Source organism: Prenolepis imparis, unplaced genomic scaffold (genome assembly GCF_030444845.1).
Source record: "Prenolepis imparis isolate NDT839.2.m4 unplaced genomic scaffold, iyPreImpa1.0 SCAF_1, whole genome shotgun sequence".
Taxonomy (NCBI): Eukaryota; Metazoa; Arthropoda; class Insecta; order Hymenoptera; family Formicidae; genus Prenolepis; species Prenolepis imparis.
Genome location: NW_028141159.1, coordinates 15,074,142 through 15,088,558, shown reverse-complemented (window position 1 = coordinate 15,088,558; position 14,417 = coordinate 15,074,142).

The following is a 14,417-nucleotide window of genomic DNA, read 5'->3' as shown; positions in this document are numbered from 1 at the left end:
CGCTGACCCTATGCGACGCAACCTTATTTTATGTATATCAAGTTAAAAAATTTGTACGCTGGTGTCTGTTTGGTACCAAATTATTCTGTAATCAATGTACTATTAAAATGTATAATCGATGAATTTTTGGCTCGTCTTAAAATATTAGAAATCGATACTTTTTTGACGCGGACCCTGTGCGACGCATCCTTATTTTATGTTTATCAAGTTAAAAAATTTGTACGCTGGTGTCTGTTTGGTACCAAATGATTCTGTAATAAATGTACTATTAAAATGTATAATCGATGAATTTTTGGCTCGTCTTAAAATATTAGAAATTGATACTTTTTTGACGCGGACCCTGTGCGACGCATCCTTATTTTATGTTTATCGTATTAAAAAATTTGTACGCTGGTGTCTGTTTGGTACCAAATGATTCTGTAATCAATGTATATTAAAATGTATAATCGATGAATTTTTGGCTCGTCTTAAAATATTGGAAATCGATACTTTTTACCGCTGATCCTGTGCGACGCATCCTTATTTTATGTTTATCGTATTAAAAAATTTGTACGCTGGTGTCTGCATGGTATCAAAAGATTCTGTACACAATGTACTATTAAAATGTATAATCGATGAATTTTTGGCTCGTCTTAAAATATTGGAAATCGATACTTTTTACCGCTGACCCTGTGCGACGCAACCTTATTTTATGTTTATCGTATTAAAAAATTTGTACGCTGGTGTCTGTTTGGTACCAAATGATTCTGTAATCAATGTACTATTAAAATGTATAATCGATGAATTTTTGGCTCGTCTTTAAATATTAGAAATCGATACTTTTTTACCACTGATCCCATGCGACGCAATCTTATTTTATGTATATCAAGTTAAAAAATTTGTACGCTGTTGTCTGGTTGGTACCAAAAGATTCTGTAATCAATGTACTATTAAAATGTATAATCGATGAATTTTTGGCTCGTCTTAAAATATTGGAAATCGATACTTTTTACCGCTGACCCTGTGCGACGCATCCTTATTTTATGTTTATCGTATTAAAAAATTTGTACGCTGGTGTCTGCATGGTACCAAAAGATTCTGTACACAATGTACTATTAAAATGTATAATCGATGAATTTTTGGCTCGTCTTAAAATATTGGAAATCGATACTTTTTACCGCTGATCCTGTGCGACGCATCCTTATTTTATGTTTATCGTATTAAAAAATTTGTACGCTGGTGTCTGCATGGTATCAAAAGATTCTGTACACAATGTACTATTAAAATGTATAATCGATGAATTTTTGGCTCGTCTTAAAATATTAGAAATTGATACATTTATGCCGCTGACCCTATGCGACGCATCCTTAATTTTTGTATAGCAAATGAAAAAGTTTGTACGCTGTTGTCTGCTTGGTACCAAAAGATTCTGTAATCAATGTACTATTAAAATGTATAATCGATGAATTTTTGGCTCGTCTTAAAATATTAGAACTTGATTTTTTTTTACTCGGACCCTGTGCGACTCATCATTATTTTATGTTTATCGTATTAAAAAATTTGTACGCTGGTGTCTGGTTGGTACCAAATAATTCTTTAATCAATGTACTATTAAAATGTATAATCGATGAATTTTTGGCTCGTCTTAAAATATTGGAAATCGATACTTTTTACCGCTGACCCTGTGCGACGCATCCTTATTTTATGTTTATCGTATTAAAAAATTTGTACGCTGGTGTCTGTTTGGTACCAAATGATTCTGTAATCAATGTACTATTAAAATGTATAATCGATGAATTTTTGGCTCGTCTTTAAATATTAGAAATCGATACTTTTTTACCACTGATCCCATGCGACGCAATCTTATTTTATGTATATCAAGTTAAAAAATTTGTACGCTGTTGTCTGGTTGGTACCAAAAGATTCTGCAATCAATGTACTATTAAAATGTATAATCGATGAATTTTTGGCTCGTCTCAAAATATTGGAAATCGAAACTTTTTACCGCTGACCCTGTGCGAAGCATCCTTATTTTATGTTTATCGTATTAAAAAATTTGTACGCTGGTGTCTGCATGGTACCAAAAGATTCTGTACACAATGTACTATTAAAATTTATAATCGATGAATTTTTGGCTCGTCTTAAAATATTAGAAATCGATACTTTTTTGACGCGGACCCTGTGCGACGCATCCTTATTTTATGTTTATGGTATTAAAAAATTTGTACGCTGGTGTCTGTTTGGTACCAAATGAATCTATAATCAATGTACTATTAAGATGTATAATCGATGAATTTTTGGCTCGTCTTAAAATATTAGAAATTGATACATTTATGCCGCTGACCCTATGCGACGCACCCTTAATTTTTGTATAGCAAATGAAAAAGTTTGTACGCTGTTGTCTGCTTGGTACCAAAAGATTCTTTAATCAATGTACTATTAAAATGTATAATCGATGAATTTTTGGCTCGTCTTAAAATATTGGAAATCGATACTTTTTACCGCTGACCCTGTGCGACGCATCCTTATTTTATGTTTATCGTATTAAAAAATTTGTACGCTGGTGTCTGTTTGGTACCAAATGATTCTATAATCAATGTACTATTAAGATGTATAATCGATGAATTTTTGGCTCGTCTTAAAATATTAGAAATTGATACATTTATGCCGCTGACCCTATGCGACGCATCCTTAATTTTTGTATAGCAAATAAAAAAGTTTGTACGCTGTTGTCTGCTTGGTACCAAAAGATTCTGTAATCAATGTACTATTAAAATGTATAATCGATGAATTTTTGGCTCGTCTTAAAATATTAGAACTTGATTTTTTTTTACTCGAACCCTGTGCGACTCATCCTTATTTTATGTTTATCGTATTAAAAAATTTGTACGCTGGTGTCTGGTTGGTACCAAATAATTCTTTAATCAATGTACTATTAAAATGTATAATCGATGAATTTTTGGCTCGTCTTAAAATATTGGAAATCGATACTTTTTTACCGCTGACCCTATGCGACGCAACCTTATTTTATGTATATCAAGTTAAAAAATTTGTACGCTGGTGTCTGTTTGGTACCAAATTATTCTGTAATCAATGTACTATTAAAATGTATAATCGATGAATTTTTGGCTCGTCTTAAAATATTAGAAATCGATACTTTTTTGACGCGGACCCTGTGCGACGCATCCTTATTTTATGTTTATCAAGTTAAAAAATTTGTACGCTGGTGTCTGTTTGGTAGCAAATGATTCTGTAATAAATGTACTATTAAAATGTATAATCGATGAATTTTTGGCTCGTCTTAAAATATTAGAAATTGATACTTTTTTGACGCGGACCCTGTGCGACGCATCCTTATTTTATGTTTATCATATTAAAAAATTTGTACGCTGGTGTCTGTTTGGTACCAAATGATTCTGTAATCAATGTATATTAAAATGTATAATCGATGAATTTTTGGCTCGTCTTAAAATATTGGAAATCGATACTTTTTACCGCTGATCCTGTGCGACGCATCCTTATTTTATGTTTATCGTATTAAAAAATTTGTACGCTGGTGTCTGCATGGTATCAAAAGATTCTGTACACAATGTACTATTAAAATGTATAATCGATGAATTTTTGGCTCGTCTTAAAGTATTGGAAATCGATACTTTTTACCGCTGATCCTGTGCGACGCATCCTTATTTTATGTTTATCGTATTAAAAAATTTGTACGCTGGTGTCTGCATGGTATCAAAAGATTCTGTACACAATGTACTATTAAAATGTATAATCGATGAATTTTTGGCTCGTCTTAAAATATTAGAAATTGATACATTTATGCCGCTGACCCTATGCGACGCATCCTTAATTTTTGTATAGCAAATGAAAAAGTTTGTACGCTGTTGTCTGCTTGGTACCAAAAGATTCTGTAATCAAAGTACTATTAAAATGTATAATCGATGAATTTTTGGCTCGTCTTAAAATATTAGAACTTGATTTTTTTTTACTCGGACCCTGTGCGACTCATCATTATTTTATGATTATCGTATTAAAAAATTTGTACGCTGGTGTCTGGTTGGTACCAAATAATTCTTTAATCAATGTACTATTAAAATGTATAATCGATGAATTTTTGGCTCGTCTTAAAATATTGGAAATCGATACTATTTTACCGCTGACCCTATGCGACGCAACCTTATTTTATGTATATCAAGTTAAAAAATTTGTACGCTGGTGTCTGTTTGGTACCAAATTATTCTGTAATCAATGTACTATTAAAATGTATAATCGATGAATTTTTGGCTCGTCTTAAAATATTAGAAATCGATACTTTTTTGACGCGGACCCTGTGCGACGCATCCTTATTTTATGTTTATCAAGTTAAAAAATTTGTACGCTGGTGTCTGTTTGGTACCAAATGATTCTGTAATAAATGTACTATTAAAATGTATAATCGATGAATTTTTGGCTCGTCTTAAAATATTAGAAATTGATACTTTTTTGACGCGGACCCTGTGCGACGCATCCTTATTTTATGTTTATCGTATTAAAAAATTTGTACGCTGGTGTCTGTTTGGTACCAAATGATTCTGTAATCAATGTATATTAAAATGTATAATCGATGAATTTTTGGCTCGTCTTAAAATATTGGAAATCGATACTTTTTACCGCTGATCCTGTGCGACGCATCCTTATTTTATGTTTATCGTATTAAAAAATTTGTACGCTGGTGTCTGCATGGTATCAAAAGATTCTGTACACAATGTACTATTAAAATGTATAATCGATGAATTTTTGGCTCGTCTTAAAATATTAGAAATTGATACATTTATGCCGCTGACCCTATGCGACGCATCCTTAATTTTTGTATAGCAAATGAAAAAGTTTGTACGCTGTTGTCTGCTTGGTACCAAAAGATTCTGTAATCAATGTACTATTAAAATGTATAATCGATGAATTTTTGGCTCGTCTTAAAATATTAGAACTTGATTTTTTTTTACTCGGACCCTGTGCGACTCATCATTATTTTATGTTTATCGTATTAAAAAATTTGTACGCTGGTGTCTGGTTGGTACCAAATAATTCTTTAATCAATGTACTATTAAAATGTATAATCGATGAATTTTTGGCTCGTCTTAAAATATTGGAAATCGATACTTTTTACCGCTGACCCTGTGCGACGCAACCTTATTTTATGTTTATCGTATTAAAAAATTTGTACGCTGGTGTCTGTTTGGTACCAAATGATTCTGTAATCAATGTACTATTAAAATGTATAATCGATGAATTTTTGGCTCGTCTTTAAATATTAGAAATCGATACTTTTTTACCACTGATCCCATGCGACGCAATCTTATTTTATGTATATCAAGTTAAAAAATTTGTACGCTGTTGTCTGGTTGGTACCAAAAGATTCTGTAATCAATGTACTATTAAAATGTATAATCGATGAATTTTTGGCTCGTCTTAAAATATTGGAAATCGATACTTTTTACCGCTGACCCTGTGCGACGCATCCTTATTTTATGTTTATCGTATTAAAAAATTTGTACGCTGGTGTCTGCATGGTACCAAAAGATTCTGTACACAATGTACTATTAAAATGTATAATCGATGAATTTTTGGCTCGTCTTAAAATATTGGAAATCGATACTTTTTACCGCTGATCCTGTGCGACGCATCCTTATTTTATGTTTATCGTATTAAAAAATTTGTACGCTGGTGTCTGCATGGTATCAAAAGATTCTGTACACAATGTACTATTAAAATGTATAATCGATGAATTTTTGGCTCGTCTTAAAATATTAGAAATTGATACATTTATGCCGCTGACCCTATGCGACGCATCCTTAATTTTTGTATAGCAAATGAAAAAGTTTGTACGCTGTTGTCTGCTTGGTACCAAAAGATTCTGTAATCAATGTACTATTAAAATGTATAATCGATGAATTTTTGGCTCGTCTTAAAATATTAGAACTTAATTTTTTTTTACTCGGACCCTGTGCGACTCATCATTATTTTATGTTTATCGTATTAAAAAATTTGTACGCTGGTGTCTGGTTGGTACCAAATAATTCTTTAATCAATGTACTATTAAAATGTATAATCGATGAATTTTTGGCTCGTCTTAAAATATTGGAAATCGATACTTTTTACCGCTGATCCTGTGCGACGCATCCTTATTTTATGTTTATCAAGTTAAAAAATTTGTACGCTGGTGTCTGTTTGGTACCAAATGATTCTGTAATAAATGTACTATTAAAATGTATAATCGATGAATTTTTGGCTCGTCTTTAAATATTAGAAATCGATACTTTTTTACCGCTGATCCCATGCGACGCAATCTTATTTTATGTATATCAAGTTAAAAAATTTGTACGCTGTTGTCTGGTTGGTACCAAAAGATTCTGTAATCAATGTACTATTAAAATGTATAATCGATGAATTTTTGGCTCGTCTTAAAATATTGGAAATCGATACTTTTTACCGCTGACCCTGTGCGACGCATCCTTATTTTATGTTTATCGTATTAAAAAATTTGTACGCTGGTGTCTGCATGGTACCAAAAGATTCTGTACACAATGTACTATTAAAATGTATAATCGATGAATTTTTGGCTCGTCTTAAAATATTGGAAATCGATACTTTTTACCGCTGACCCTGTGCGACGCATCCTTATTTTATGTTTATCGTATTAAAAAATTTGTACGCTGGTGTCTGTTTGGTACCAAATGATTCTATAATCAATGTACTATTAAGATGTATAATCGATGAATTTTTGGCTCGTCTTAAAATATTAGAAATTGATACATTTATGCCGCTGACCCTATGCGACGCATCCTTAATTTTTGTATAGCAAATGAAAAAGTTTGTACGCTGTTGTCTGCTTGGTACCAAAAGATTCTGTAATCAATGTACTATTAAAATGTATAATCGATGAATTTTTGGCTCGTCTTAAAATATTAGAACTTGATTTTTTTTTACTCGGACCCTGTGCGACTCATCATTATTTTATGATTATCGTATTAAAAAATTTGTACGCTGGTGTCTGGTTGGTACCAAATAATTCTTTAATCAATGTACTATTAAAATGTATAATCGATGAATTTTTGGCTCGTCTTAAAATATTGGAAATCGATACTTTTTTACCGCTGACCCTATGCGACGCAACCTTATTTTATGTATATCAAGTTAAAAAATTTGTACGCTGGTGTCTGTTTGGTACCAAATGATTCTGTAATCAATGTACTATTAAAATGTATAATCGATGAATTTTTGGCTCGTCTTTAAATATTAGAAATCGATACTTTTTTACCGCTGACCCTATGCGACGCAACATTATTTTATGTATATCATATTAAAAAATTTGTACGCTGGTGTCTGATTGGTACCAAATGATTCTGTAATAAATGTACTATTAAAATGTATAATCGATGAATTTTTGGCTCGTCTTAAAATATTAGAAATTGATACTTTTTTGACGCGGACCCTGTGCGACGCATCCTTATTTTATGTTTATCGTATTAAAAAATTTGTACGCTGTTGTCTGGTTGGTACCAAAAGATTCTGTAATCAATGTACTATTAAAATGTATAATCGATGAATTTTTGGCTCGTCTTAAAATATTGGAAATCGATACTTTTTACCGCTGACCCTGTGCGACGCATCCTTATTTTATGTTTATCGTATTAAAAAATTTGTACGCTGGTGTCTGCATGGTACCAAAAGATTCTGTACACAATGTACTATTAAAATGTATAATCGATGAATTTTTGGCTCGTCTTAAAATATTGGAAATCGATACTTTTTACCGCTGACCCTGTGCGACGCATCCTTATTTTATGTTTATCGTATTAAAAAATTTGTACGCTGGTGTCTGTTTGGTACCAAATGATTCTATAATCAATGTACTATTAAGATGTATAATCGATGAATTTTTGGCTCGTCTTAAAATATTAGAAATTGATACATTTATGCCGCTGACCCTATGCGACGCATCCTTAATTTTTGTATAGCAAATGAAAAAGTTTGTACGCTGTTGTCTGCTTGGTACCAAAAGATTCTGTAATCAATGTACTATTAAAATGTATAATCGATGAATTTTTGGCTCGTCTTAAAATATTAGAACTTGATTTTTTTTTACTCGGACCCTGTGCGACTCATCATTATTTTATGATTATCGTATTAAAAAATTTGTACGCTGGTGTCTGGTTGGTACCAAATAATTCTTTAATCAATGTACTATTAAAATGTATAATCGATGAATTTTTGGCTCGTCTTTAAATATTAGAAATCGATACTTTTTTACCGCTGACCCTATGCGACGCAACATTATTTTATGTATATCATATTAAAAAATTTGTACGCTGGTGTCTGATTGGTACCAAATGATTCTGTAATAAATGTACTATTAAAATGTATAATCGATGAATTTTTGGCTCGTCTTTAAATATTAGAAATCGATACTTTTTTACCGCTGACCCTATGCGACGCAACATTATTTTATGTATATCATATTAAAAAATTTGTACGCTGGTGTCTGATTGGTACCAAATGATTCTGTAATAAATGTACTATTAAAATGTATAATCGATGAATTTTTGGCTCGTCTTAAAATATTAGAAATTGATACTTTTTTGACGCGGACCCTGTGCGACGCATCCTTATTTTATGTTTATCGTATTAAAAAATTTGTACGCTGTTGTCTGGTTGGTACCAAAAGATTCTGTAATCAATGTACTATTAAAATGTATAATCGATGAATTTTTGGCTCGTCTTAAAATATTGGAAATCGATACTTTTTACCGCTGACCCTGTGCGACGCATCCTTATTTTATGTTTATCGTATTAAAAAATTTGTACGCTGGTGTCTGCATGGTACCAAAAGATTCTGTACACAATGTACTATTAAAATGTATAATCGATGAATTTTTGGCTCGTCTTAAAATATTGGAAATCGATACTTTTTACCGCTGACCCTGTGCGACGCATCCTTATTTTATGTTTATCGTATTAAAAAATTTGTACGCTGGTGTCTGTTTGGTACCAAATGATTCTATAATCAATGTACTATTAAGATGTATAATCGATGAATTTTTGGCTCGTCTTAAAATATTAGAAATTGATACATTTATGCCGCTGACCCTATGCGACGCATCCTTAATTTTTGTATAGCAAATGAAAAAGTTTGTACGCTGTTGTCTGCTTGGTACCAAAAGATTCTGTAATCAATGTACTATTAAAATGTATAATCGATGAATTTTTGGCTCGTCTTAAAATATTAGAACTTGATTTTTTTTTACTCGGACCCTGTGCGACTCATCATTATTTTATGATTATCGTATTAAAAAATTTGTACGCTGGTGTCTGGTTGGTACCAAATAATTCTTTAATCAATGTACTATTAAAATGTATAATCGATGAATTTTTGGCTCGTCTTAAAATATTGGAAATCGATACTTTTTTACCGCTGACCCTATGCGACGCAACCTTATTTTATGTATATCAAGTTAAAAAATTTGTACGCTGGTGTCTGTTTGGTACCAAATGATTCTGTAATCAATGTACTATTAAAATGTATAATCGATGAATTTTTGGCTCGTCTTTAAATATTAGAAATCGATACTTTTTTACCGCTGACCCTATGCGACGCAACATTATTTTATGTATATCATATTAAAAAATTTGTACGCTGGTGTCTGATTGGTACCAAATGATTCTGTAATAAATGTACTATTAAAATGTATAATCGATGAATTTTTGGCTCGTCTTAAAATATTAGAAATTGATACTTTTTTGACGCGGACCCTGTGCGACGCATCCTTATTTTATGTTTATCGTATTAAAAAATTTGTACGCTGGTGTCTGCATGGTACCAAAAGATGAAAAGATAAATATTATAATTGTTGTATAATATGTAATTAACGTACAAGCTGTGGATCGAGAATGCGCTACGAATAATTCGAAACATCATTCTATCTTTGTTCCATATTAGTAGCACATTTTCGACCGCAGCTTATATGTATAGTTGAAGGAAATAAATGGTGCGCGCGAAGCGCGCGCTTTGTAGTGTTCTAGTATTATAAAATCAAGAAAAAACTGAACTGTTATCTCGCGATTCTATACTATATCTTCGACACTTTTGTATTTCCGATTACGCTTAAGAATTGTGTGTATATCCTCTAATAAATAGCGGTAATAAATATTTTGAGACTCTAATGAGGTAACTACTTACGACGCGCGCGTCGGCTAAGCGAGATATTAGGGATAATCTCATTAATACGGCGGGATACGATGCTTATTAAAGTATCGCGATCAATCTTAATTGATCGGCCAGCTGTCCCTCGCGGCCAGCACGCGCAACCTTGCACCGTTTATCGTTACGTGCGCGCGTTAAGGCCTTTTCTCTCGTGGGAGGCAAGCTGATAAAAGCGGCCCCGGAGTAGCCGGGGTGCTCGGGCAATCAGCAAATGGAATCGTTAGTTAGTCCCCCGTAATCTTCGATCGGACGTTGGTTCCTCCTTGTTGTACACGCTCGCGGTCAACGATCGTGATTCACGATCGCGAATTCGAGCCACGCTATATAGAGGATTCACGCGCGCGCTATGTTTATCGCCGTCGACTAATTAGCATTATTTATCGCCCTTTTATAATTGCCTGCGCGAATTTTCGTACGCGGGAATTAACCCGGCGATTTACGCCGGGAGTCTAACTCGATTTCGCTTTCGATGTCGGGGGATGATTGTATACGTCTCGTACTCTGTGAGAAAAGAGAGCCTCCGAATTTATTATAGAAGTCGTATTACTACGGTATTCTATCTTGGTCCCATCCCACATCGTCGATAATAATTCAGCGTTATATATAATTATGAATATTTTGCATCTTTTCTAAAAAATGAATTTCGCTGACGATGATGCACGAGATGCGCATCTCGGGGATCTCACGATTCGCGCGAGTTATTCGAGCCGCCTGTCGCGGCTGTCGGTCTTTGGGAAAGATTTTACGGGTCGTGCTCGTAAATCAGGCTGTTCCCAACAACGCGAAACCGCTTTTACTGACGCGAAGAGGCGGCGAAACGGACCTATTTATATTCGATGTCGTCGGCTCGCTGCGCGTCTTTACCCGGATCAAAACTGGCGCCGCATTCTTACTGCAGCGTGCAGTGGTGCGTGGACGGATCAAGTCTGGAAGACATTGAATTTACTTGTATAATTTTAAGGAATTTATAGATCGATAAAAAAAATTGACACGTTAAAAATTTCATAAATGGCAGTAAAATGCAGCAAACAAATTTTTATCAAATTTAATTTTCTGAAAACAATGGAAAAATTGTAGGATGTTGACAAGATTCCTGGTAGGCACCACTGTGCGACGAGCGAGTCAACGATCTCCGCGAGGCGGGTGCGCAAGAAAAATTCGTCTTTCCGTAAAAGGCGACACCGAATATCCTATAAATGCATCCGATGCGCGCGAGAATGCAGGAATAACAATATGTGGCGGGAAATATATGGATGCACCGGCTGCTGCGGCACATGTCGACGTATCAAAATTGTACGCGACATGCACAAAGAAAGTAAGGATAAGGGTGCGAGGGAGATATCACATTCTTCGTGCCAATGTTTGGTAAAGCTAAGAAAACGAACGGAAAGAGAACATTTTGCTTATCGAGAAACGTACTTGCTCGATCAAAACGTAAGGGAACGAGACACGTAGTTCGTACGTAAACAATGAGCAGAACGTAAACGTCGGGAAATGTAATATTTAGTGGATTGTAGGTGGACGTTGTGTACCCAGTGGTAGATGGACATTTTGTGTACATAAAGCTGTGTACTTAAAAGCTTGTCTGTTACAAGTAGATCTGCTGTCCGGACATTGACCGCCAGAGGCAAGAGAATCACCACTATAGAAGCGCCAATAAAAGATATTGAATTATGCTCCAAAAAATTCATTCACGATTAATATCTTATTATAAGAAAAATTATAATAAATATAAATATTAAATTAAAAATTGGCATTTTTTTCAGTGTAATTTTTCTTGAGAATAATTTACTGTTCTTAAATTTGTTTTTACGAAATTCTGTATGAAATAGAAGTTAATGATGCAATGTAGCTAATAAAATAAGTTTCCACCACTGTATCGAAAGCAGCAGCTTTTTCTCGATTAATCACGATTAAGATTAGAGATGGTCATTAGTTTTCAACCGCGTCGCAACTTCGAGTTACAAATTTTTACAACATCGTGCCAATTTAAAGCAAGCTGAAGAAAAGGAAATTGACGGTCTTGCGATTGTTTCGGGAGCAGAGCTTTTGCGAACTGCAATAAACTTCGTGCGCGACCATATGAGAGAGTACGCAATATCGAATGTGCTAACTCTTCTCAAAGTACGAATAAGCTTAGTTTGTAATTAAGCTACGAGAATTCTAACGGCGATTAGCGCGATGCGATAGTTGCTTCGTGCGGCATTGAAATCATCGTCGACGGGTTCTGCCGACAATAGGGAACTTATGACGATAGCTAAAATGTTTCCCAGCTTCGTGAAACCGGATGGCAATTTAAAGACGCGAATTTTGAAATCGTGAGAGTCGATTATGACTTGTGTCTTAGCTCTTGAATGGAAGCTACCTTAGAAGCTACGTAAGAAAAGCAAGAAATGATAGTTGCATATTTTTCTATTGAATATTGTTATTGAATATTAAATATTAGTATTTTATTTAATATTTTGGATGTTTATTGAATATTTATTTCTACCTTTTGTTGTATGGAAGAATTTTTTAAAAATATATTAAATTAATATATTATTTTTTGTTAACATAGTAAATCATAGTTAGTATTGTTTGTATTGTTAATTGAGCTCACGTTTAGAAAATAGATAATTATTCGTGAAAGTACGATAGAATTACATCAATGTGTCTTAATAAAAAAACTAATCTAGTTTTGATCTTTTGAAACAGACTCTGATAATAGATTGGATTCTCTTTCTACCTCTTTTTCTTTCTCTCTTTTTGCATATCGAAGGAATTGATAGTTACCATTGTTTTTGTTCCGCGGGGGGTTGACTTTAGGCTCATCATTCAATAGATAATTATTCGTGTTAAACTATGATAGAATTCAAAATTACACCATTGTGTCTGATTTATGTTAATAAGAAAACTAAACTAGTTTTGATCTTTTGAAACTGACTCTGATAATAGATTGGATTCTACGGAGAGATTTCTCCCTCTTTTTCTTTCTCTCTTCTTGCATACCGAAGGAATTGATAGTTACCATTGTTTTTGTTCCGCGGGGGGTTGATTTAGGATCACTGTTGTATGCATCGTCTTCTTGTACTCTCAACAGCATTGCATTGCCATATGTATGTATGTACGGTTAGATAGTCGGCTCTACGAGTGCCATTTAATGCGAGATGAGAAAGAGAGAGACAGAAGAAGAAGAAAGAAAGAACGGTCGTTTAGTGCCAATGTCAAAACCAACGCAACACCGCCTACATACTCGTGTGCTGTCGGCGAAAGAAGGCTCCTCTCATCGTCGGCGGCGACTTGTTGCACGAGCGAACACGTGAGTAATTCCGTTGGAATTGATGAACTCGTTACGCTCATATCGTTCCCTTACATCGTCGGATTAAGCGTGCCGGCCGTAAATCCGCGGCGGGAATTATTTATGCGATCGGCGGTGGTGGTGAAGAGGCGGCTCTTGTACGCGAGGAGGCCCTTGTGCAGCTATCCTGGACCTTCCCTAAAGAGATGCCACCTTTCGCCGGATCGTTTCATTCTCGCCGCCGCCCTTTAATTGCATTCGCAGTTAATTGCGTTCGTTTTTTCTATTTGCCGAAGATCGGCGCCGCCGACCATCTTTGTCCGAACGTCACTTTTAATCCCTTGATACGTTTAATCTTGCTCTATATATCGTTGAAAGCTGCGCTTTTATCACGACGGGATTAAATTAGATGTCGAATTTAAAAGTTCTGATGGGGCGGCCTTTGTGCACGCTGAAATCTTTAATCATATGTAGCAAGTATAAATTGCAACAGAGTCGAAAAATATTCATACAAGTAGATATCTCACAGTTTATTTCATTTATTGGATTTCTTTCTGAACAAAATTAATTTCGTGAAAAATGCAATGCTGCAAATGCATAGCTTTCTCTTAACTGACTAATTATTAGTCATTGTCGATATTCTCAGGACGAATTACTTAGATTTGATTCGATGGAAAAGCGATGTCGTGCTACTCTTGAGAGAGATTCATCTCCGTTTCGGTGTGTTATGGTGCGTTGTGCAATAGCTAGTATTTGCATTGGTATTCGCAAGACCATCTCTTCCGTCCATTACATACCCTCCAATGTCATTTTGTAGCTCGCAATCATACGTGCGTTTATCGTCTTAGCGTTGTGACGTGACGAGGCGCAGCTTATTACGTATTTGGATAAGTGAATACGGAATAGCTGCAATAATGC